Consider the following 23,415-nt stretch of genomic DNA (forward strand, 5'->3'; position numbering starts at 1 on the left):
AAGGGCTGGGGGTGCCAACAGCACAGCAGACAGTAGCAGGGATATCAGAGTGTAAGGGCTCTAGTGGGGGGAGGGAGGCTATGGGAGGGTACCATCTGGGAAGTGGGTGTATAGTCGAATAAGATGGTTTGGGATTTCTGTGTGATACACACACTCATACACACAAAATCAACAAAATTTTTAAAATGTACTATATTTGAGGAGGAAGCATGGAAATTTATGTCATGTTAATTAGTAGAGGTGATAAACATTACCACTGAAATCTACACAATAACTTTATAGACATACACAGGCACCAAGGATCCAAGTGCAACCGATTATGACTAGTAATAATCAGATACATACAGATTAGAGATGCATGCACCAACATCTCAGTGTTAGTAGCAAAAACAATGAGTCCTTCTGTGAGGAACAATATATTCCAAAATGAGATGGAGATCTTTTTTTATGAAACTTTTTTTCTAATTTTTTTTTAATGTGTATGTGTGTATTGCTTGTATGTAGGTAAGTGCACCCGTGTTGTGCAATGCCCACGGAGCTCAGAAGAGGCCGTTGGATCCCCTGGGACTGGAGTTACAGAGAGCTGTTAGCTGCTGGGATATAAACCTGGGTCTTCTGCAAGAACAACCAGTGTTCTCAGCCGCTGAGCCATCTCTCCAACCCCAAAGGTTAAAAACTCATTCAATTTTATGTCTTACGGGGCCTATACTGAGTTCAATACTGTATAACTGTATTAATTCAACTGTGAACCTCGAAACAGCCACTAGTGAAAGAGATGTACTCTTGCTCTGCAGTGTGCTACCAAATATGTTAAAGCTGTAGTGAAATGCTTCTTCTAATCATGTAGTTACTAAAAATCAAAAAAAAAAAATACTGTGTCATTAAGGTACTGAAGAATAGTCCACTTCTGCAGTCAGCCTTTGACTATCAGGAGACCTTAGTTAACTAAGCTCCAAGTTATAGATAACAGATAAACAGAAGCAGCTGACCGTTCTGTACAAGATGAAAAAAACAACACTATCTTATATGTGGACTCTGGTGAGACATTTTGAAAAATGCAAAGAAATCTGGAGCACAGCAACTTTTAAATTTGTTTCTTTTCTCACCAAACAAGATTACTTGCTACTAATTAGAGATTTCAATAGCCTAAAAGCAAGAGTTGAATCCTCAATGCCCTCAGTTTTTTGAGACAAAACCTTGGTATGTAGCCCAGGTTCATTTTTGACTCAAGGATTACTAGTGAGCACCACCATGTCCAGCCTGAGTTCAATATATGTCTATGATGCATTCATCCATTCGTTATTTCTATTTATTTGTGTGTGGTGACAGGTGTGTGGGTCTACGTACCTATGTGTACACGGAGAGACCAGATGAGGATGTGGGTGTCCTGCACTATCATTCTCTATCTTATTCCTTTTCAAACAGCATCTCTCATGGGACCAGGAACTAGGCCAGTGGCTGCCAAGCTCCAACGATCCTCTTGTCTCCACCCACAATGGGGTGGTGCACTGGGGTTATAGGTGCACTCATCTAGGCCCAGCTTTCTACAGGGGTTCTGAGGATCTGAACTCATGTCTGCCATGCATGTGCAGCAAGGACTCACCGGCAGGGCGGAGCCTCAGTCCTCTCTGGTGCTGATATATGTCTTTATGAAATGAAACAAGCTTAGAATAAGCCTAAACTGATTCCTTTTTCATTTCTTAAGGTTAAATTCATTTCATTCTGAGTTGAGTGTAGGGTTTTGTGAACATCTGTGAACAGTATTATCTATTCATAGAACTCACATAATTTTGTTTTTGAGACAGATTTCTCATATAACCCACTCTGTAGCCTAGGCTGGCCTTGAACTCCTAATTCTCCTGCCTCCACTTCCCAAGTACTAGAATTATAGGCATATACCACCTTACCTGACTAAACAGATAATTTTTTAACTTTCTGTGATTTTGATGTAGTCCAGGTTGGCCTCTAATTCATGATCCTCTTGCCTCTGCCTTCCCCAGCACAGGATTACAGACGTCAGCCACCACTTCCGGCTTGAATTCAAAATATGTTCTATGATGTTTTCAAAGACATCGTTGGTGAAATTTAAGAACTTAGCAAAACTGTTGTTAAGCTTAACAAATAAGCACAATCAGCCTATTACTGCAAATGGAGATAAAGGCAAATGATAAATCCCTTCCCCGCCTTTGGAGTTGTTTTACCACACACACCCTACCTCTGTGACTGACCAGGATAATCTGGCTACCGCTGGGCAGACTTCTCCAAAAGGAGCACGTACTACCATCTCTGAATCACCCAACTCAGAGTCTGGCACGGATGACGACGTGGCACTCAGTGCTAAATGTTCACCAGGCTCTACTGTAATAAGTGTTCTAAATGTAAATTAGGTTGAGCCAGTAGAAGCCGAGATATGAAATATGGAAAGCAAAAGGTGAAGCTGGGGCCATTTTCCTCTAGTTCTGGCTATCCAAAAGGAGTATGGCAATACCTGTGTGTGGGTGGGGCGTTCTCCAGCTTCTAGTCACTAACCTTGTTAATGTCACAAAACAACCATAGTTGTGGCTAAGTGGTACTAGCTTCCTAAATACTTGGCACACAGTTCGTGCCCCACATTGGGCGTGTTTCTTTGGGGCTGGAGAGATGGCTTGGTGGTTAAGAACACTGGTTTTTCTTGCAGAAGACCCGGGTTCAAATCCCAGCACCCACATGGCAGCTAACAACTGTCCGTAACTCCAGTTCCAGGGGATCCGACAGCCTCTTCTGCATGACACGGGTGCACTTACCTACATGCAGGCAATACACTCATACACATAAAATAAAAATAATATTTAAAAAAAAAATACTTGGTACACAGATATCATGGGTTGTCTTATGTGGTAAACTATCCCTAACACAAGAGTTGTGTCAACCACTGCTAACTACACAACACTGAAGTACTAAGTGTATCAACATTGTTGCATAATCATTCCCACCATCATCAGTCACTGGGACATTTTCATCACCCTAAGCAGATATTTTGTGTCCAGTAAGCAATAATTCCCATCTTCTCTCACCCTAAACCTTGGTAGTCACTTACCTACTTTGTATTACTTTGAATTTGCCTATTCTAGATACTTCATATAAGTAGAGTCACACAACAGTTATTCTTCTGTGTCTGGCTTATTTCACTTGGCATGTGTCTTTTTAAATTTATTATTTTATTATGTGTGTGTGTGTGTGTGTGTGTGTGTGTGTGTGTGTGTTGCCTGCATGTATACAAGCACACCCATATTGTGCAATGCCCACAGAGGTCAGAAGGTGTTAGATCCCCTGGAGCTGGAGCTACTGGCGATTTTAGCCATCAAGTGGGTGTTGGGAACCAAACCCAGGTCCTCTGCAAGAGCAGCCAATGATCTTAACTGCTGAGCCATCTCTCCAGGCCCTTCGAATAATGTCGTTAAGACTCATCATGTTTTAAGATGTTTCAGAATTTCCTTCCTTTTCAAAGCTGAAAAATATTCCACTCTAGAGATGTGCCATACTTGTTATTCATTTATCTGCAGATGGGCACTTGGGTTGCTTCCACCTTCTAGTCACTGTGAACACTGTTGCTCTCAACATCTGTCTAAATCCTTGCTTTCACTTCTTTTGGGTATGGACTGGAAGTGGAACACCTGCCTTGGAAGGTAATCCTGTTCACTTCTTGAGGTACTGCCATGCTGTTTTTCATAGCAGTTGTGGCACTTTGCGTTCTAACAACAATATGGGAAGTGTTCTGACTTCTCTACATTCTCACCAACAATTATTTTTGGCGTAGGGCCTTTTGGGTTTTAATAACAGCCATTCAATTGAGTGTAAAATGGTTACATGGTGCTTTTGATGTGATTTCTCTGATGAGGAATGCTGTCAAGCATTTATCTCTCTTTTAGGGGGTGGGGGATTGAACTCGGTTTGCTAGGGAAGTATACTACCACTGAGTAGAACCTTGTTCTTCAAGACTCTGACTCACACTCAGAACATGACTGCCCAGTCCCCCAAGTGCTGAGGCTACAGATGTGCAGCATTATGCTGTGTGTGCATACAGTCTTTGGAGAAACGCCTGTCTGAGTCCTCTGCCCATTTTCTCCTCGGGCTGTTTTCCCACTGTTGGGATGGTGTGCTTTTAAACTCAATAGTTCCACAATGTTCTCCTAATATCAACTTTCTGACAGTGGCAAAGGTAGCACTCCTCTACAGGCCAATCCAAATCATGTTCACGAAGTCATCCCTAGCAGCTGGGCTCCGAGCCTGGAGCACTTTCCATCTCATATAACCACACTGTGGTGGAATATACTCATACAAGCCCTTTATTTTTTTAAAAAAATTATTACATTTATTTATTACATGGATAGAAGGGCATGAATGTGCCATAGCACATTCATGGACATTCAGAGGACAGCTCTCAGGGGTCAGTTCTTTCACCATGTGGGTCCCAGGGTCAGATCAGTGGCAAGAGTCTTTACCCACTGAACCACATAGATGGCCCCATATAAGTAAGACTTTGGACCTCTGAATTCTCAGACAAGGTCCAGATTCTGGTTCATAACTTAGTAAAGCAGATTAAGTTTATATTCCTTCTCTTAATTACCTAGAGGAAACGGAGGTGTGTTTTTTCCTCCCTCCTCATTAAAGAACTGCATTACTGCAGTCTCTGGAATGCATGAAGTTTTGTTTCAACAGGCTATACAAATAACTTTTTTCAACCAAGCATTTAGTATCAGGGTAAAGACTTCAGTGGTAAAATGTCCCATTAACAATTTAAACAAAGCAAAGGCTCTGATCTGGCCATTTGACCTAGTAGACAGTTTTAATAGTATCAAGAATAAGAAAGATAAATATCCCATTCCAAATTAAAGAAAAATAAAGAAGGAAAAGGCAAAATAAGAATTATCTAGCAGGCTAATGGGTAAAAGGCTCTAACCACCAAGCCTAGCGACCTGAGTTTGAGTCTCAGATCCCCAGAACCCACATGGTGGGAGGTAGAGAACTGATGCCTGAAAGTTGTCCTCTGACCTCCAGAATTCACATGCACCCCCCCCAAATAAATAAGAACGTATTCTGTTCCTTTTATTTATGTGCTTGTGCCCACGGAGGCAAGAAGCAGCATCAGATTTCCTAGAGCTGAGTCACAGGTAGTTATGAGCCACCCAGTGTGGGTGCTGGGAACCAAACTCAGGTCCTCTCCAAGAGCACAAGGTGCTCTTATCTACTGAGCTTTCGAAAATAAGGCATTTAGGCTGGGTGTGGTGGCACACATCTTTAATTCCAGCACTCTAGAGGCAGAGGCTGGTGGATCTCTGTGAGTTCAAGGCCAGCCTGATCTACATAGGGAGTTCCAGGCCAGCTGGGGCTCACAGCAACACCCTGTCTCAAAAAAGACCAAAAAAGAAAAAAAAAAAAAAAAAAAAAAGGCATTTAACAAAAACAAAAAATAAAGGCAAGCAAGAAAAAAGGGAAATGGGAACAAGTACCACTTAAGATACAGAAGAGATTGATGGGTTTTTATTACTTTTGTTTTTAGAGAAGAGTGGGAGTTATCAAGAAAATTACCAAAGCGTCTAAGATCAACAGATAGTACATTCTCTCTCCTTTCCTCTCTTGTCCCTTTCCTCCCCTTTCTCCCTCCCCCCAACCCACTTCCAGGTCTCCTTATGTAGCCCTGGCTGACCTCAAACTCAAAAGGATATACCTGCTTCTACCTCTTGAGTACTAGAGTACTCAAAATACCTGGCCGAGTATTTTGAAGGCTAATGTAATATTCAAAATGGTATTTGTATAAATAAATAAAGGAGGGAAAAGCATATCATCTTATGCAAAATTTAATCTGGAAGCTGCTGAGAGCACTGTCTAGAAAAGGTCACTGACATTGTCTCAAGGTGCTGCACCCACCAGCATGTCTTCAGTCCCCCTCTCCCATCTCCCTCCCCCACTTCTCCTTAATTCCTCCTTTACCTAATAATTCTCAACCTACCTACAATTACAATAACCTTAACATTTAAGACATACCTATATCAATGCTCACGCTTTACCCTAGGACAAGTGAATTAAAAAATTTTTAAGATTTTTAAATTTTTATTTTTAATTACGTGTATATGGGGGGGCACAGCAAATGCACATGAATACAGTGCCCAGGAAGCCAGAGGCATCCGATTCCCCAGGAACTGGAGTTAGAGGTAATTGTGAGCTTCCTGATCCAGTTGCTGGGAATTGAATTTGGGTGCTCTGAAGAGCAGTACCTGCTCTTAACCAATGAGCTATCTCTCCAGCCTCAGGAATTAAAATTTTAAAAAGATAGGACTTGCTGGGGCGTGGTGGCACACACCTTTAATCCCAGCACTTGGGAGGCAGAGGCAGGCAGATCTCTGTGAGTTCAAGGCCAGCCTGGTCTACATAGTGAGTTCCAAGACAGAAAAAAAAAAAGATAAGAACTTGGTTTTTTGTTTTGTTTTGTTTTCGGTGTTTTTGAGACAGGCCCCAGCTGCCCTAGAACTCGCTATGTACACCAGGCTGGCCTTGAACTCAGAGATCCTTCTGCTTCTGTCTCCCAAGTGCCACCACTCCCAGCTAGAACTTGTATTTTTTATGTTATGGTTTTTGCTGCAATTGTTTGGCAGTTCTAGGGCTTCAACTCAGGGCCTTCTGCGTGCAAGATAAGGTGCTCTAACAATGACCCATGGCCTCACTCAGCCCATGGACTTGTGTTTTTTAAAGCTCTCCAATGATTCTGATGCACAGTGAAGACTTAAAGCATTATTAATCTAATTATGCCTTGTTTTAATAAGTGATAGAAAGGGAAAGGGGGAGGGAGAATGGGAAACGGGGTGGGAGGAGGGGGAGGGGGAGAGGGAGAGGGAGGAGAGAGAGAGAGAGAGAGGTGGAGATCAGAGGACAATTTTAGGAGTCAGTTCTCTACTTCTATCAGAGGTTCCAGGGATCAAACTCATCAGACTTATGCAGCAAGAGCTTTTCCCCTGAGCCATCTCTCCTGTCCTAATTATGTCATTTTAAAATTCTAGCAAGGATAATGTTTTGTCCCTGAGGTCCCCTTGCACAAATTTTATTTCATCCATTATATACTGGTTTTATGTTCTTGACTTTCCTTTATTATTTACTTAATAAAGAATAAAATACAGTTTAAATATACTGGAGAGATAGCACAGTAGTTAAGAGCACATACTGTTCTTGCAGAGTACTGGGGTTCAGTTCCCACACTGAGTGACTCAAAAGTAACTCCAGCTTCAGAGGATCTGATGCCTCTAGCCTCCTCAGGCAACTGCACTCACCTGTACACACCCACATAGACACACATACACATACACAGAATTAAAAATAAAAATAATAAATCTTTTGAAAAATGGACTAGAGAAATAGCTCAATGGTTACGAGCACTGGCTACTCTTTGAAAGGACCCAGCTTTGGTTCCCAGCATTCATATGGTAGTTCACAACCACCCTTAACTCCAGGATTAAGAAAATGTAATCAGAATTAAGAAAATATAATTAATCATGCTCCTACCTGAAATTTTCACAGCCAGAATTCAAATTTAGGAGTTTGCTTTACACACACACACACACACACACACACACAGATGCAGGTGGGGGGAAGCTGAACCATTTAATATGAAGACATTATGACATAAATACTTCAGCACATATATTGCAATAATGACAACTTTCTCTGGATACAGTGGCTGGCCTGCGCCTGAATCCCTGCACTTGGGAGGTAAAAGCAACAGGATTGTAAGCTTGAGGCAAGCCAAGATTACACAGCAAGATCTGTACTCCAAAGGAGAGAGTGGGGAAGACAGCCCCTCTTATAGATGGACAATATCCATTATCACTGAACCTAAGAAAAGCAACCACTGTATCCCTCCCCAAATCAAGATGCAGGTTATGCACAGAGTTATGAATTACATCCAGTAATACAGAATATTAATCCTTTAATACAGAATAATTCAACTCTTCTTTGGCGGGGAGGGACAGACAGGTTGTTTGGCATAATTCTTTTGTAGAATGACCTACATTCTACTTTTGCCTAGCTGTCTATTTTATCAAGTACTATGCAGTGATATCCAGGGGTTAAGGTCACAATTAAATACAAATCTTGGATAATAAGGTAAGGATTCCTATAACTATTCAGATGGCTTTAGGACTGTTTCTTAAAACATTTATGGCTTTTTTGAAAAAGACCAAGTCTCATGTAGTTCAGGCTGGCCTTGAACTTGTGGTTCAAGTGCCAAGGATGACACTGAACTCCTCCTGATCCTTCTACCTCCATCTCCTGAGTGCTGGAAACAGACATTAATGACTTTATTTAACCTTTACTTATTATATAGTAGGTGACATAAACAAACCATTTCCTACTTACCTGTAAAACCACAAAACTTCTCTGCATACATGGATGACAAATTCAAATCAGAAGATGTCAAACTAATCATTTTAACTCTAGAAGAATCCTAAAAGAACCAGGCGTGCACGACAGCACAAGCCTTTAATCCCAGCACTCAGGAGGCAGATTTCTGAGATAGAGGCCAGCCTGATCTACACAGTAAATTCCAGGTCAGCTGAGGCTACAGGGAAATCCCTTAAAAAAAAAAAAACCAAGCCCCCCAAAAAACAAAACAAACACAAACACAAAGAAGCCTAAAAGAGGATAAAATTAGTATCTTCAAAAATACAAGAAAAGTGTACTTGAAATAAGTGTTTGGGTAATTTGTAATACAGAAAGGAAATGCTTGTGCACACATGCTGAAGTGGTAAAGCACAGGCAAGTCTGTAGTTACTATAAGGAAGAAGCACACAACTGACTAGGAGTGGGGCACAGGGATGCTGGGCCTGGTAGTGGCTACAAAGCTTCAGGGAAACGAATAGTTGCAATCCTAAAATGGAAAGACTTTATTTTCATGCAGCTGTTTGTATTATTACATTATCAATACATGCAAATGCCTGGTTTTCATGCCTAATAGCACAGATGTCAGACAGATGTCAAGGAGAATATATTATTGCTTATCTGCAAGAGCCTCGATGAAAGTTAAGACTTGTATAATACAGAAGTCCTGTTTTCCTCTGTATCTCCGATAGTAATCACAAACCGATCTTTGTCTTAATCCCTTTTCTTTACAGCTTTACAAATGTGTAAGCATTTGTCCATAGACAACAAAGCTTAGTCTGCCTATTTCCATATTTTATATGAATGGAATTGAAAGAATTAAGTATGTGCCATTTTAAAACATGCCAAATTGGTATGTTATTTATTAGTTCATGTTGCAGTCACTTGAGGAACTGTAACATCAGAAAGGGCCATTTAGCCTGTCCTGTCTTTTCATGTTTTCTTTTCTTTTTTCTTAAGTAAGATTTTATTTTTATTTATGTGTATGTCTCTGTATATGTGTGCACATGTGGGTGTCCAAAGGCCAGAAGAAGGCATCTGGATCCCCTGGAGCTAGAGTTCCAGAGGTGGCTGTGAGTTGCTCAACATGGGTGCCAGGAATTCAACTTTGGTCCTCTGGAAGAGCAGCAAGTGCTCTTACTGGCTGCACCATCTCTCCAGCCCATCCTTTGTTCTTTCCTTTCAAGTTCTTTTCTACATCCAGCCAGCCACAAAGATTACTGTGGGAGGGTTAGCCTTTATCTACCATGGACGGAAAACAGCCTTGATCAGCAAAAATGGCAACACGGCTGTAAAGAACCTGAATAAATAAAGTCATGCCTACTTTCCACTTGCTCATACCAACTCCCTATCTCTTAGTAAGTCTTTAGAATGTACTGTCCTAGCACAGATGCTGATCTGCTGATCTGTCCTGTCATTCCTTCACAACTTTACCCTTCTTTATCTAAAAGTATATCCATCATCATGTTTTAGGATCTCTGGTTGTTTTGTTTGTTTGTTGAGACAGGGTCTCCCTGTAGCTCTAGCTGGTCTGGAACTTGCTGTGCAGACTAAGCTGGCCTCAATCTCAAAGAGGGGTGTGCCACCATGCCTGGTATACTTTGGTTATTTTTTCAGGGTTCACTCTCTTGGAAAGAACACACTTTCCTATACTAATCACTCCTTGTATTACTTGGAATCCTAGAAGCAGTGAAAGAGCACCCTAAGAATTAAAGGAGTACGGAATCATATCCTTCAAAGGAAATGGGCTAAAGTGCACATTGTGACTTGCTGTCCACCACTTAATCCTTTGACTTAAAATAACTGAAGAGGACTTACTAAATTTTTTTTGTACAGCAATAGGACTAGAACTATCAGCTATTATCATCAATTCCCACTAAGAGGAGAGCAGGAAGTCAGACATAAAGCATTTATATCATGAAGTACTTTCTCTTTAAAAGAATGTGCATCCTAATCCACAAATTCCTCAAGTTCTGAACTCTACTCTGCATTTTGAGACGTAACCACAGGTAATAACCGGATCCTACCACAACATTTACAACACACCAGAAATGGTTCTACATGTCCTCCTTTCACATTCAAATAACCCTCACAAGAACCGCATAAAGCAGGCATTATTAATTTCTCATTTTACAAATAACTGATATAAAAGGGTTCAGCAACTTACCAAGATCAACTTGAACTAATAAATAGCACAGATAAAGGATTTCAACCCTAGAAATAGCACTTCAAAATTCATGTTCTTTACTTATTTATTGATTTATTATTTACTTATACAGGGTTTCACTGTGTGGCCCTGGCTACCCTGGAACTCACTACGTAGACCAGGCTATCCTCAAACTTGCAGAGCTCCGCCTACCTCTGCTGGGAGTGAAGAAGTGCCCCATCACTCACAGCTAAAATCTATGTTCTTACCCATGACACCATTCAGCCTTATATGCACTGAGGACTTCAGTGTTACTGTAAGAGAGAGTGTCAAACATTTCTAGAATCACAAATGTTGGACTCCAGTCACAATTCTGCATTTACTAAGTACTTGCTTCATACAAGTGCTAGAAACTAAGGTACTGGGGATACAGGAAGCGTTCAGGGTGCCCTCATAAGTCCAATTTATTACTTTGCACACTATGTAAAAAGCACTGCACTCGACAATGAGGCGTTTACCTAAATGAATTCAGACTGAGATGAGACATGCTCAGGGCGGTATGGCTATAGACACCTTTAATGAATTAAAAATGGTCCTGTCCTCAGTGATTTCACAGTCTAGAAAGGGGTAAACTCAATTTTCACAACACTAATAAAATGGTTACTTATGTAACTTGTCTTTAAAGATGGAAAAGTTAAGGGAGTTGGAAAAAGCCAGGTTAGATCCCACTGGTGAGATAAGAGGGAGCAAAGAGGTCAGAGAGGTGACATCGGAGCTGAGCCTGTGGAGGGATGACCCTGGCAGTGTCCCCAGGCTAGGAAACAGCGAGGAACCATGAGGAACCACGAGTAAGCTGAAGGCGCAAGGTGCACTGCTGAAGACAGAGACTGCAAACTGGAGCCAGACCATGGAAAATGCTAAGAGACTAAGGACATTTTGAGCAAGAAGATGATGTAATTGATGTACTTAAGAAGAATACTTGTCAGAAGAGCATAAAACACGTTAAGAAGGTTAAGCCATGGTAAAGCCTAAGTAGCCAAAGAGTGAACGAGAGAGACTGCTTCCAAAAGGCAAGCTGAGGCTGAGGGCGATCTGGCTGCGACGTCTGTCACCCCATTGATCACCAGGGTTGATTTGGCTGATCTGGCTGGCTAGGCGGGTATCCCCTTCCTCCCTCAATGCTCCACGTTTGTCCCTCCTGAAGCTGCGTGCTCAGTTGAAGAGGACGACCTTCCCCATAGAGGAGGACTGGTCTTCAGTCAACGGTATACAAGTAGCTGCGCTCCCCTGCTAGAATCTCCAAACAAGCTCTCAAGGTCCAAAAGGCAAGCTGAAGCACAGAAAGACAAGCTCTTTCTGATGCCCCTCATCATGCACTCACTTGTGCAATCTCAACTTTGATGGATTCATTAAAAAAAAAAAAAAAAAAAAAAAAAAAAAAAAAGAAAAGCCTGTTTTCTTGCCCCCTCAATGTTCCTCGTTCTGTAACAAACAATTATAAGAGATATATAAAAAAAAAAAAAAAAAAAAAAAAAAAAAAAAGATAATTCCATCACTAAGGAGGCAGAAAGCTGAGTCTATCAGGGTCTCTATTTCTGGGCTCACTGGCCAGCCAGTCTAGCCTACTTGGGGAGCTTCATGCCAATGAGAGACCCTGTCCTAAAGGAGGTGGAAGTGTTTATGAGCATGACACCAGGCTGGTCCTGTGACTTCCACATGCATTCATATCCAAGTACACCTGCACACAGGTGCATCTGAGGACTTCTGCCTATAGGATAGTTTACATAAAATAAGCATAAGGAGGGCTGGGAATATAGCTCAGTGGTAGTGCATGCCTAGCACACATGAGGCTTTAGGTTCAATTCTCAGTGTTTGGGGTATGAGGGGGACACCCCAAGACTGAAAGATGCAGAAGAAAGCAGATGGTTGAACACTTTGGGTCGTCAACCATGGGAGTTCTCTTGTCTGTTTTGCCACATACATCCAACTAGATACTAGAGAGGCAAGCAACCTGGGAAGCCAATCAGAACAGATGAAAGAGCCTCAAGGAAAACTGCTTCTCTGGCTGAAGGACCACAGATTGCTATGTAAAGAGTAAAACTACAAAACATCTAGACAGCGACACTACAGAAAACTTTCAAGACCTGAGGCAGAGACTTCCTTGACATGACACCTAAAGTACAATACAAAAAAATTGATAAATTAGGCTTCACAAAATTAAAAGCCTTAAGAAACTCTGAAGAGAACGCAAATACAAGTTACCAACCTGGAAAAAAATCTTTGCCGAATCTGCAAGCCATACCTGAGAAAGAACCGTTATCGACACTGTAGAAAGAACTCTCAAAATCAAACAATAAAAGGAATAAACATTGAATTAGAAAATGGGCAAAAGTTGTGAAAAGCTACATATTCAGAGAGTGAATACTCAACATAACTGGCTCCAGGGCAGAATAGGAGTATGAAGAAGCCAGAAGTCTAGTACTTGCCTGTAATTCCAGCACTGAGGAGGTTAAGACAGAAAGACCTTGAGTCCCAGTACATCCTGGGCTACATGGTGGGATCCTGTCTCAGAAACCTAAAAAGATTACAGCAGGTAAAACAAACTTTGACAATGCAAAAAGCTGTCTGGGGCACAGAGAACCTGGATATAGCGTACATCATGGGTGGGAATGTGAAATTATGCTGGAAAATCATGTTTTACCATGCTGGAAAGCAGTTTGGTAGTTTTTTAAAAACCGGAACCTATACCTACCACAAAACACAGCAATTAAACTCCTGAGTACTTATTCAAGAGAAATGAAAACTTATGCCTACACAAAAATCTACATACAAATGTCAGCAGCATCACTTGTAATAATTGAAAGGTCTAAAAATCCAAAATATACTACAATATATGAAGTAAAACTAGGGTACACTAATATCATGGACTATTACCTAGTAATACAAATGAAAGAATTATTCTATATACAGTACCCTGGATGAGTCTCAAGGGCATTAGGTTCAGGAAAAATATGCCAGCCTCAAAAGGTCAGTGTGTTGTTCTACTTATGTAACACTCTCAAAGGGACAAGATCATACAAGTGGAATAGATAAGTGGTTGCCAGAGGTCAGAGATAAGTGTGTGTTAGAGACTAGAGGGTAACTATAAAGGAATAACTGCAGAGAAAGATCTCTGTAATGAGTGTTCTTTATCTGGATTGGGACAGTGGTTCTAAGAATCTATTCATGACAAAATGACAGCATCCTGTTTTTGATAATGTATTACTAGTTATGTAAGATGTAACTTGCAGGAAAGTGGATCAAAGAGCATGGACCCTCTGTCCATCCGTGCAATTTCCTGTAAATCTGCACTTCAAAAGAAAAAGTTAAAAAAGTTGTGGGGGTTTTTTGTTTTAGTTTTGTTGTTATTGTTGTTGCTTTGCTTAGTTTTATTTGCGACAGGTTCTCACTGGCTGGTCTGGAACTCACTATGCAGACCAGGCTGGCCTCAAACTTACGAAGATCCACCTGCCTCTGTCTCCCAAATGCTGGAATTAAAGGCATGCATCACCACATCCAGCTGAAACGTTTTTTAAAGGAACAGAATGTCCTAAAAAAATAGTATGCATATGTTTTTAGTAAAGAAAGTGAAAGCCTAGTAACAGTTACTGCTAGGGTGGGTGCTTTCATTCTATATTAAACATTGCTAAAATTTATTTTATACATTGAGCATGTAATACTTGGTAATTTAAAAGAAATATAACTTTGAAGAAAATTAAAAGATTATTTCTCACTATAGTAAAACAAACTTAAGCTAGGTGAGATAGTATAGGCCTTTAATCCCATTACTCAGGGAAGCAGAAGCAAGTGGATCTCTGTGAAATTCAGGCCAGCCTGGTCTACAGAGTGAGTTCCAGGTCATCAGGGGCTAGAAGGAGACCCTGTCCCAAAAAAAACACAACAACAAAAAAATTCTTACATAGATATAAACAGAAAAATAATTCAACTATGAATTTGTGTACTTATGCACATTAATAGACGATCAGATACCAGCAAAACCAAGAAGTCCAAAGCAAGACATGACTATAGATCAACTCCATCATCCATTAACAGTCTGACTTTGGAGAATGGCTTAACCTTTATACCACAAGGAATTAAGAGATTATAAAGTTACCTTAAGTTTTATCAGTAGGACAGAATCCTTACAATGTTAACTAGCAGTGACCTAAGGTATGTAGTATAATTCTTCAATTTATAGCTAAAGAAACCGAAGTCAGAGTTAAGTTTCAGAGAGTTTGACACAACAGAACCTAATATGAAACCCAGAAAGCTCAGCACCTAGGAACCCTGGCTCTGAGCCAGCCAAATGGCTCAAGGAGTAAAACACCTGATGTGCAAGCCTGACAACCTGACTTCCATTCCCAGAACCCAGATGGTGGAAGCAAAGAACCAACTCTTGCAAGTTGTCCTCTGACCTCTACATGCTGTGATGTACGCAGTGGCTTATGTGTACACACACATTAAATAAATAAATAAAATTATATTTATTTGTTATTTATTTCGCATCTGTATGTTGTGCTGGGAACTGAACTCAGGGCCTTGTACATGCTATGTAAGTGTTCTACCACTGAATTCCACCCCAGCCCCATCTAAAAAGAATTCTACACATCAACATTTTATATAAAATGTAACGGGTATTTCAAGAGCATTATATTACCAACTTTTTTTTTTCATTGCTGCAGCTCAAACCCAGGGCCCCACACACATCTATAAGAACTCCATAACTGAGCTACAAAATCTTGGTTGCCCTGCAATTTTCTATGTAAATCAGGCTGGCCTCAAACTCACAGAAATCCACTAGCCTCTGCCTCCAGAGTGCCAGGATTTAAAGCATGTACCACCATGCCTGGCTATCACCAACACTTTTTTTTTAAAAAAATCTTTCTGAGATAGGATCTCCCTGGAGGCCCAGCTAGCCGGGAACTCACAGAGTTCCTCCTGCCTCTGCCTCTGAGGAGATTAAGGTGTGTGCCACCACACATAGCTATCACTACACAGTAAAGGAAACAATCAACAACGTGATGAGGCAACCTATAAAATGGGGGAAAAGGCCAGGTGTGCTGGCACATACCTTTAGTCCAGCACACTAAAGGCTCTGAGACTGAGGTCAGCCTGGTCTACATAGGGAGTTCCAAGCCAACTGGGGCTACAGGAAGACCCTGTCTCATTAAAAAAGAAACACACACAATAGGGAAAATTATCACAAACATTTATCTGATGAAGGATTAATATCCAGAACATATAAAGATCTCAAAAACTCAGGACAAATGAACTCATAATAATCTGTTTTGAAAATGGCCAAAAGACATGATTAGAAACTTCTCAGCTGATCTGGTGGTACAGGCTTGTAATATGCACACTAGAGAGGTAGAAGCAGGAGGATGGCAAGTTCAAGGCCTACTTCAGCTATTGAGTTCAAGGCCAGCCTTGACAACTTATTGACAGCCTGTCTCATAATAAAAAGTAACAGTGGCTGGGGTTTTTTTATTTTGAGACAGGCTGTAACTAAGCTGTCGAGGCCTCAGCAAGAGGGTCTAGTTTCAATAACCAGTACTGGCGATCCAACACACAAAACCTTCTCAAAAGAAGAAATCCAAATGGCCAACAAATGTACAGAAAAATGCTCAATATCAATATCTCCCAGAGAAACCATCTCACTCTATCCATAATGGTTTATTATAAATAAATAATGAATAAATGAATAAATGAATAAATAAATAAACCCATATACAAACAAATGCCAATGAGGATTGGGGATGTAAATAAGCACAATGATTATGGGGAACTATACAGAGATGCCTCAAAAAAATCTAAAATTAAGCAGAGTATGATGGGTGCACATCTGTAATCCTAGCACTCAGGAGGTGCAGGCAGGAAGAACAGATGTTCAAAGTCATCCTGGGCTACAAGTGAGTTCAAGGACTGCCTAAGTTACATGAGACCTGGTCTTAAAAAAAACAAACAGGGATTGAAGAAATGGCTTAGTGGTTAAGAGCACTGGTTGCTCTTGCAGAGGATCTGGGTTTGATTCCCAGCACCCATATGGTGGCTAACAACTGTCCATAACTCCGGTTCCAGGGAATCTGATGCCCTCTTCTGGCCTCCTAGGGCACTGCATGACACAGATGCACTTACACACAGGCAGGCAATACACTCATACACATACAATTTTTAAAAAAAACATGCATAATAAAAAAAAAAAAAAAACAGGGACGAGAAAGATGGCTCAGGGTTTAAGAGCCCTGCCTGCTCTTGCAGAGGACCCAGGTTCAATTCCCAGCACCCACATGGTGGCTATGAACCATTCTTAACTCCAGTTCCAGGGGAATCTGATACCCTCTTCTGACCTTCTCTGGCATTGCACTACACAGGTACACTTACATACATGTAGGCAATACATTCATATATATAAAATAGAAATAATATTTAAAAAAAATAACAACCAATAACCCCCCTAAAAACAGACCTAACATATGATACAACTGTCCCACTTCTGAGTACTTACCTTATGGTTTGGATCTGCAATACCTCCCAAAGGCCCAGGGGAGATTCAGGACACTTGGGGGGGGGGGGTCCTTGAGGGGATTGTGGAGTCTATCTCTGCCCTGCCCTCCCCTTCTCAGCCATTAAGGTAACCAACCAGCTTTGCTTTGCTATATAATCACCATCATGATAGCTACCAAAAAGCAACAGGGCCAACTGCCCATGAACTAGAGTCTTGGAAACCACAAGTCAAATAAGCCATCTCTTTATAAGTTGATTGTCTCGTCGTTGAAGTAACAGAAATCTGACCAACACTATATCCAGTAGAAATGATATCAGCATATCTAAGAAATGACTTCAGGTTTATTACAATAGCTAAGACACAAAACAACTTAGAAACACATCAACAGATGAATGGAAAAAGAGACACAAAGGAGTATCAATTCAGCCAACAAAAATGATATTCACAGTCAGGTGTACTGACATGTGCCTACAGTCCCAGCTATTTAGGAGGCCGAGGCAAGATTACTTAAGCTCAAAAGTTCCAGGAGTTGCAGGCCAGCCTGATCAATGTAACAGAGATTCTACCTGTCCTACTTTGTTTCTCCATTGCTGTGACAAAACACTCTGACCACTACCAACATAGAGAGGAAAGGGTTTATTTAGCTTACATCTCCCAGGTCACAGTTCAACAGGGAGCCCAAGGTAGGAACTCAGGGCAGGAACCTGGAGGCAGGAGCTGGAGCACAGGCCATGGAGAAACATTGCTTACAGGCTTGCTCCCCTGGCCCCTACTCAGCCTGGTTTCTTATGCAACACAGGCCTGCCTACCTGCCCAGGGGTGGCACCACCCAGAGGGCTGGGCCCTCCCACATCACTCATCAAGAAGATGCCCCTCAGACATGGCCACAGGCCAGTCCAATAGAGGCAATTCCCCAATTGAGGCCCCTTCAACTCAGGTGTGTCAAGTTGACATTAAAGCTATCCAGCACACTATCTAATAAACTAAACAGCTCTCAGACCACATCAGAGAAGTTTCTTTGTGCAGTGGAAGCAGTTAACCTAAGAACTCCCAACTAGTCAAAGGGTAGGGAGTAAGTGTCCCTGGAATGCTCAGTCACAAGCAGCCTCTCCTCTCTCTCTCTCTCTCTCTCTCTCTCTCTCTCTCTCTCTCTCATAGTTATTGTTTACAAGTGGTGTTTTAAGAAAAGAAAGAATGAAATCCATATCCTAAGGCAAAACATTAAAGAAAAAAATTATAGACAGGATTAATAAATTTCTATGGGTTGGAGGTCTACTTCCCTGACAAAATGTTTACCTAGCTTACACAAGCCTGTGTTGTATTCTTAGCAGTGAAAAAAAAAAAAAATCTCCTTTAGAAAATTACGTATTAACACCATGGCCTTGAGGGCCAGAGAGATGACTCAGTGGTTATGAGCACTGACTGCTCTGTTAGAGGACCTGGGCTCCCAGCACCCACATGACAGATAACAACCATTCTTAACTCTAGTTCCAAGGGATCTGATGCCCCCTTCTGGCTTCTGAGGGCATGACACACATGGGTGTATTTACATACATGCAAGGGAAACAGTCATACACATTAAAAACATATTTTTAAAAAGGGAGACAAGCCTGGCGTGGTAGCGCACACCTTTAATCCCAGCACTCGGGAGGCAAAGGCAGGCGGATCTCTATGAGTTCAAGGTCAGCCTGGTCTACATAATGAGTTCCAGGACAGCTGGGGCTACAGGGAGACCCTGTCTCAAAAAAACCCAAAAAAAAAAAAAAAGGGAGAAAAGCCACACAGCTTTTCAACTCATACACTAGTACGTTATTACTTTTGGTTCTACATAGATTCCCAGGTAAATTATGTATAATTTACCCTATCTTGTAGCTGCCTTGTTAGACTTTTCTGGTACCTTGTGGTTTATCATTTTAATCTTTCTCTGCTATGTATGTATCTGAATGTATCTGAATGTATCTCTGTATGTATGTATCTGAAAGACTGAAACCTGGAGTTGGTGACTGCCTTGGCTAGTTTTCTTAGGAACAATAAAGAGAACAAGAGTATTGTTCTCTGTTTTATTCTTCATGGACAGCTATGTCATTCTTATGGGAGTAATTTTCCAAGTAACTTAACACAGACTCTGACAGTGCTGAGTATGGCAAAGAAGCTGCTTGATAGAAATTGTACTTTTACTTCTGTTCTTAGAGCTGTTGCAAAATTGTTCAGGAAAAGGAAACTCATATTTATTGAACAACAACAAAACAAAAAACAAAAAACTCCCAACAAAACAAGTTCGGGTTGACAAGATACCTCAGTGGGCAAAGGAGCTTGCTGCCAAACCTGACAAACTGAGTTCTGACACTGGGACCCACATGGTGGAAGGAGCAAAATGACTCCCAAAAGTTGTCCTCTAACCTCCACAGGTGTGTCATGTCACTCCCCGCTCCGACTATAACCTCCACAGGTGTGTCACGTCACCCCCCCATAACCTCCCACAGGTGTGTCATGTCACTCCCCCCACTATAACCTCCACAGGTGTGTCACGTCACCCCCCATAACCTCCACAGGTGTGTCATGTCACTCCCCCCACTATAACCTCCACAGGTGTGTCACGTCACCCCCCCCATAACCTCCACAGGTGTGTCATGTCACTCCCCCCACTATAACCTCCACAGGTGTGTCACGTCACCCCCCCCATAACCTCCACAGGTGTGTCATGTCACTCCCCCCACTATAACCTCCACAGGTGTGTCACGTCACCCCCCATAACCTCCACAGGTGTGTCATGTCACTCCCCCCACTATAACCTCCACAGGTGTGTCACGTCACCCCCCATAACCTCCACAGGTGTGTCATGTCACTCCCCCCACTATAACCTCCACAGGTGTGTCACGTCACCCCCCATAACCTCCACAGGTGTGTCATGTCACTCCCCCCACTATAACCTCCACAGGTGTGTCACGTCACCCCCCATAACCTCCACAGGTGTGTCATGTCACTCCCCCCACTATAACCTCCACAGGTGTGTCACGTCACCCCCCATAACCTCCACAGGTGTGTCATGTCACTCCCCCCACTATAACCTCCACAGGTGTGTCACGTCACCCCCCATAACCTCCACAGGTGTGTCATGTCACTCCCCCCACTATAACCTCCACAGGTGTGTCACGTCACCCCCCATAACCTCCACAGGTGTGTCATGTCACTCCCCCCACTATAACCTCCACAGGTGTGTCACGTCACCCCCCATAACCTCCACAGGTGTGTCATGTCACTCCCCCCACTATAACCTCCACAGGTGTGTCACGTCACCCCCCATAACCTCCACAGGTGTGTCATGTCACTCCCCCCACTATAACCTCCACAGGTGTGTCACGTCACCCCCCATAACCTCCACAGGTGTGTCATGTCACTCCCCCCACTATAACCTCCACAGGTGTGTCACGTCACCCCCCATAACCTCCACAGGTGTGTCATGTCACTCCCCCCACTATAACCTCCACAGGTGTGTCACGTCACCCCCCATAACCTCCACAGGTGTGTCATGTCACTCCCCCCACTATAACCTCCACAGGTGTGTCACGTCACCCCCCATAACCGTCTTTTCCGGCTCCATCACAGCCTTACATTAAGGCTTCCATTACTGAGCTGCAGCTAATTCTAGTCACAACCAGAGCTGCCAGCTCTAAGAATGAGAATATAACAGACGTCACTGCCCACTTTATAGCCTCGGTTACACCAAAGATTTTCCATAGCAATCAGAATTTAGGGGGAAACTCAGGGAAAGGTTACTGACCTGGCACTATGTCACAGCACATTAGTAAAGAAGTCTATAAAATCCTAATTCTTATTCTAACAAGCATAGCTCTAAGTGCACCACATGCATGCAGTGCCCAAGGAGGCTAGAAGAGGGCATCAGATCCACTGGAACTAGAGTTATAGGTGGTAGTAAGATGCCATATGGATGCTGGGAACCAAACCAGGTCCCTTGCAAGAGCGGCCAGTGCTCCTGTGACTGCTAAACTGTCTCTCCAGCCCGTTGAAAGAGGATTTTTAACAAGCTGGTTAACAGTCCCCTCCCCCAGTACTGGGATTAAACCCAGAGCCTGTAGCATGCTAAGCAAGCCCTTTACCACTGAGCTACATTTCCAGCCTAATGTGGCATTCTTCTAAGACGAAAACAAAAAACAAAACAAAAACTATGCAGTATAATGTCTGGATTTAACATTTTCTCAAAAAGTGTCCAAATTCTAGCTCTCAAAAAGGCATAAAAATGTCTCTATCAGTTACAGCAAAGTTTTAAAGTACTGAGGATCTGACAATTAACAAAATAAACATATCTACAGGCAATTGTGTGTTATAAAAGGCGTCTTTGCAGAGGGAGGAGCATGCTACTGAAATCATTTATGTAACCGTGCCTGCAACTCTACCGTTGCAGCCAAAAAGGCTCCTCTGCCTTACAGAATTTGTTTTACCATAAAACTCGCTTTCTTTACAACTAAGTGGTTGTGAGATCTGACAAATGGAAATGAAAATTACAACCATCACTAGCACGCCAGCCTACTAACTGTATAGCTCCAGCTAACAGTTCCTTTAATTCTTCAGTAACATTAAGTAACCTTAATAGGGGGCGCAGTCAGTTCAGCAATTTTTTAGATGTCAAGACTTTTTATTCAGAGCTAAATTTGGCCAGGTAAAATGGTGCATGCCTGTAATCCCAGCACCAGGAGAATCAGGAGTTAGAGACTAGCCTGTGCTACACAGCAAGACTGTTTAAAAAAAAAAAAAAAAAAAAAAAAGCTAAAAATGAAATCAATTTACAAGTTCTTTAAAAATTTTCAATCCATTGAGGGAAAGCCAAAGTATAAACAGTCATTCTATATAAAATCCTGCAACTAAAGACCATTATTGTTTATTAAGGAAGTCCATCTTCTGACAACCTCAAAAGAACAAAGCTAAGAATTCACCTCCTCTTCAAAGAAATTACTATTCCACTGAGCATTTGAAGGTATGAAATTATGTTCCATTCACATTTGAAAGCTTGTTGCAATCACTAAATTATCTCATGAAGATTACGTAGTAGTGGCTTGTCTGGAGTCTAAAAAAAAACCTAAAATTTCCTTTTGAAATGGCCAATAACTGCATAATCAATAAATTAAAAAGATGCAAAAGTGAGCCAGGTGTGGTGACACAGCCTGGTCTATATGACAAGTTTCATGCCAGTCAGTGGGACCCTGTCTCAAAAAAAAAAAGATGCAAAAGTAAAATAAAACACAAGACACAGCTAAAAAGTCAAAAGGCTTTACTGAGTCAGGTTACCATTTATCTTATTCCTATTAAAGTGAACACAAATTTTGCAATCAATACTTCACTGGCACAATTATGGTTTTGATGTCTTCCATAAAACACGTGTACTCACCTATTCCTGTTGTTAGCCGCCAACTACAACCATCCCCTACCCTACCACCCTTATTTTTCGAGATTACTAATAACATTCGGATGAAATTTGCAAAATAACACTAGAAATCTGCCGAAAGTACCCTTCCCACTTTTTAGAGATAACCTGAGGAAGGTGTTACCACTGAGATCTGGTGGGTTCCTGGGCTGTGGTGTTCCCACCTGTCTTATGTACCCTATTAATCCAGAAACTTCCACTGACCATATTTCCAGTCAACATTAAAAAGTGTTACCAACTGGCACTGAGTACCTGCAAAACCCAAGCGTCTAAATTCCTCTTTCGAGTTTAATTTTTTAAAGGTAATGGATTAAATCACTTTTCAGGATTTAAGTCCGCCTGATGTCTAAACTTAAGAACGAAGCACAAAGAAAAATAAGCCATTCGCGTCAAAAGAAATCTGAATGACATGTTTATTTTCAGAATCACTCACTCCCCTTACTACCTTCTTCAAACATCACTTCCTCCTCCAGCAACTTCCCCCAATCCGGTGAGCAAATTAGTGATGCATCCTTTTAAGAGTCCAGATTCTTAAAAGGACCCACTGTTCTCAAACAAGCAAGCACCCAGGTCCAGGTCCACCACCCCAGTCATCTGTGACTGGCCTGAAAGACACCACCTGTAAAAACACAGCGAAGGCCCTAAAATGAGATTCCCCAAGGGCTCTTTTTCTTTGCTGAGTCTATTCTCCTTCTCCGCTCCCTCGGCCCTTCAGGCCAGGTAACATTCCACCCGCAGCCCCTCCCTCTCTGCAGAGCCACCCTTCGCACCCAAGTCAGGTACCATCAGTCCCCACCCGGCGGCATCGCCGGGCCCTGGGCTTCCCGGGGTCTGGCTTTCCCCATCCCTCATCTCCACTGTCGCCGCCCAGGGCATCGC

General features: G+C 42.0%; 1 protein-coding gene across 3 annotated transcripts in view; it reads right to left on the reverse strand.

Annotated features, from left to right (window-relative positions):
• Samd8 (sterile alpha motif domain containing 8) overlaps nt 1–23,415 on the reverse strand; it is a 64,551-nt gene that overhangs the window by 40,633 nt on the left and 503 nt on the right. The window lies entirely within an intron of this gene.

The sequence above is a fragment of the Nannospalax galili genome, unplaced genomic scaffold (genome assembly GCF_000622305.1).
Source record: "Nannospalax galili isolate Female #2095 unplaced genomic scaffold, S.galili_v1.0 scaffold83, whole genome shotgun sequence".
Classification (NCBI taxonomy): Eukaryota; Metazoa; Chordata; class Mammalia; order Rodentia; family Spalacidae; genus Nannospalax; species Nannospalax galili.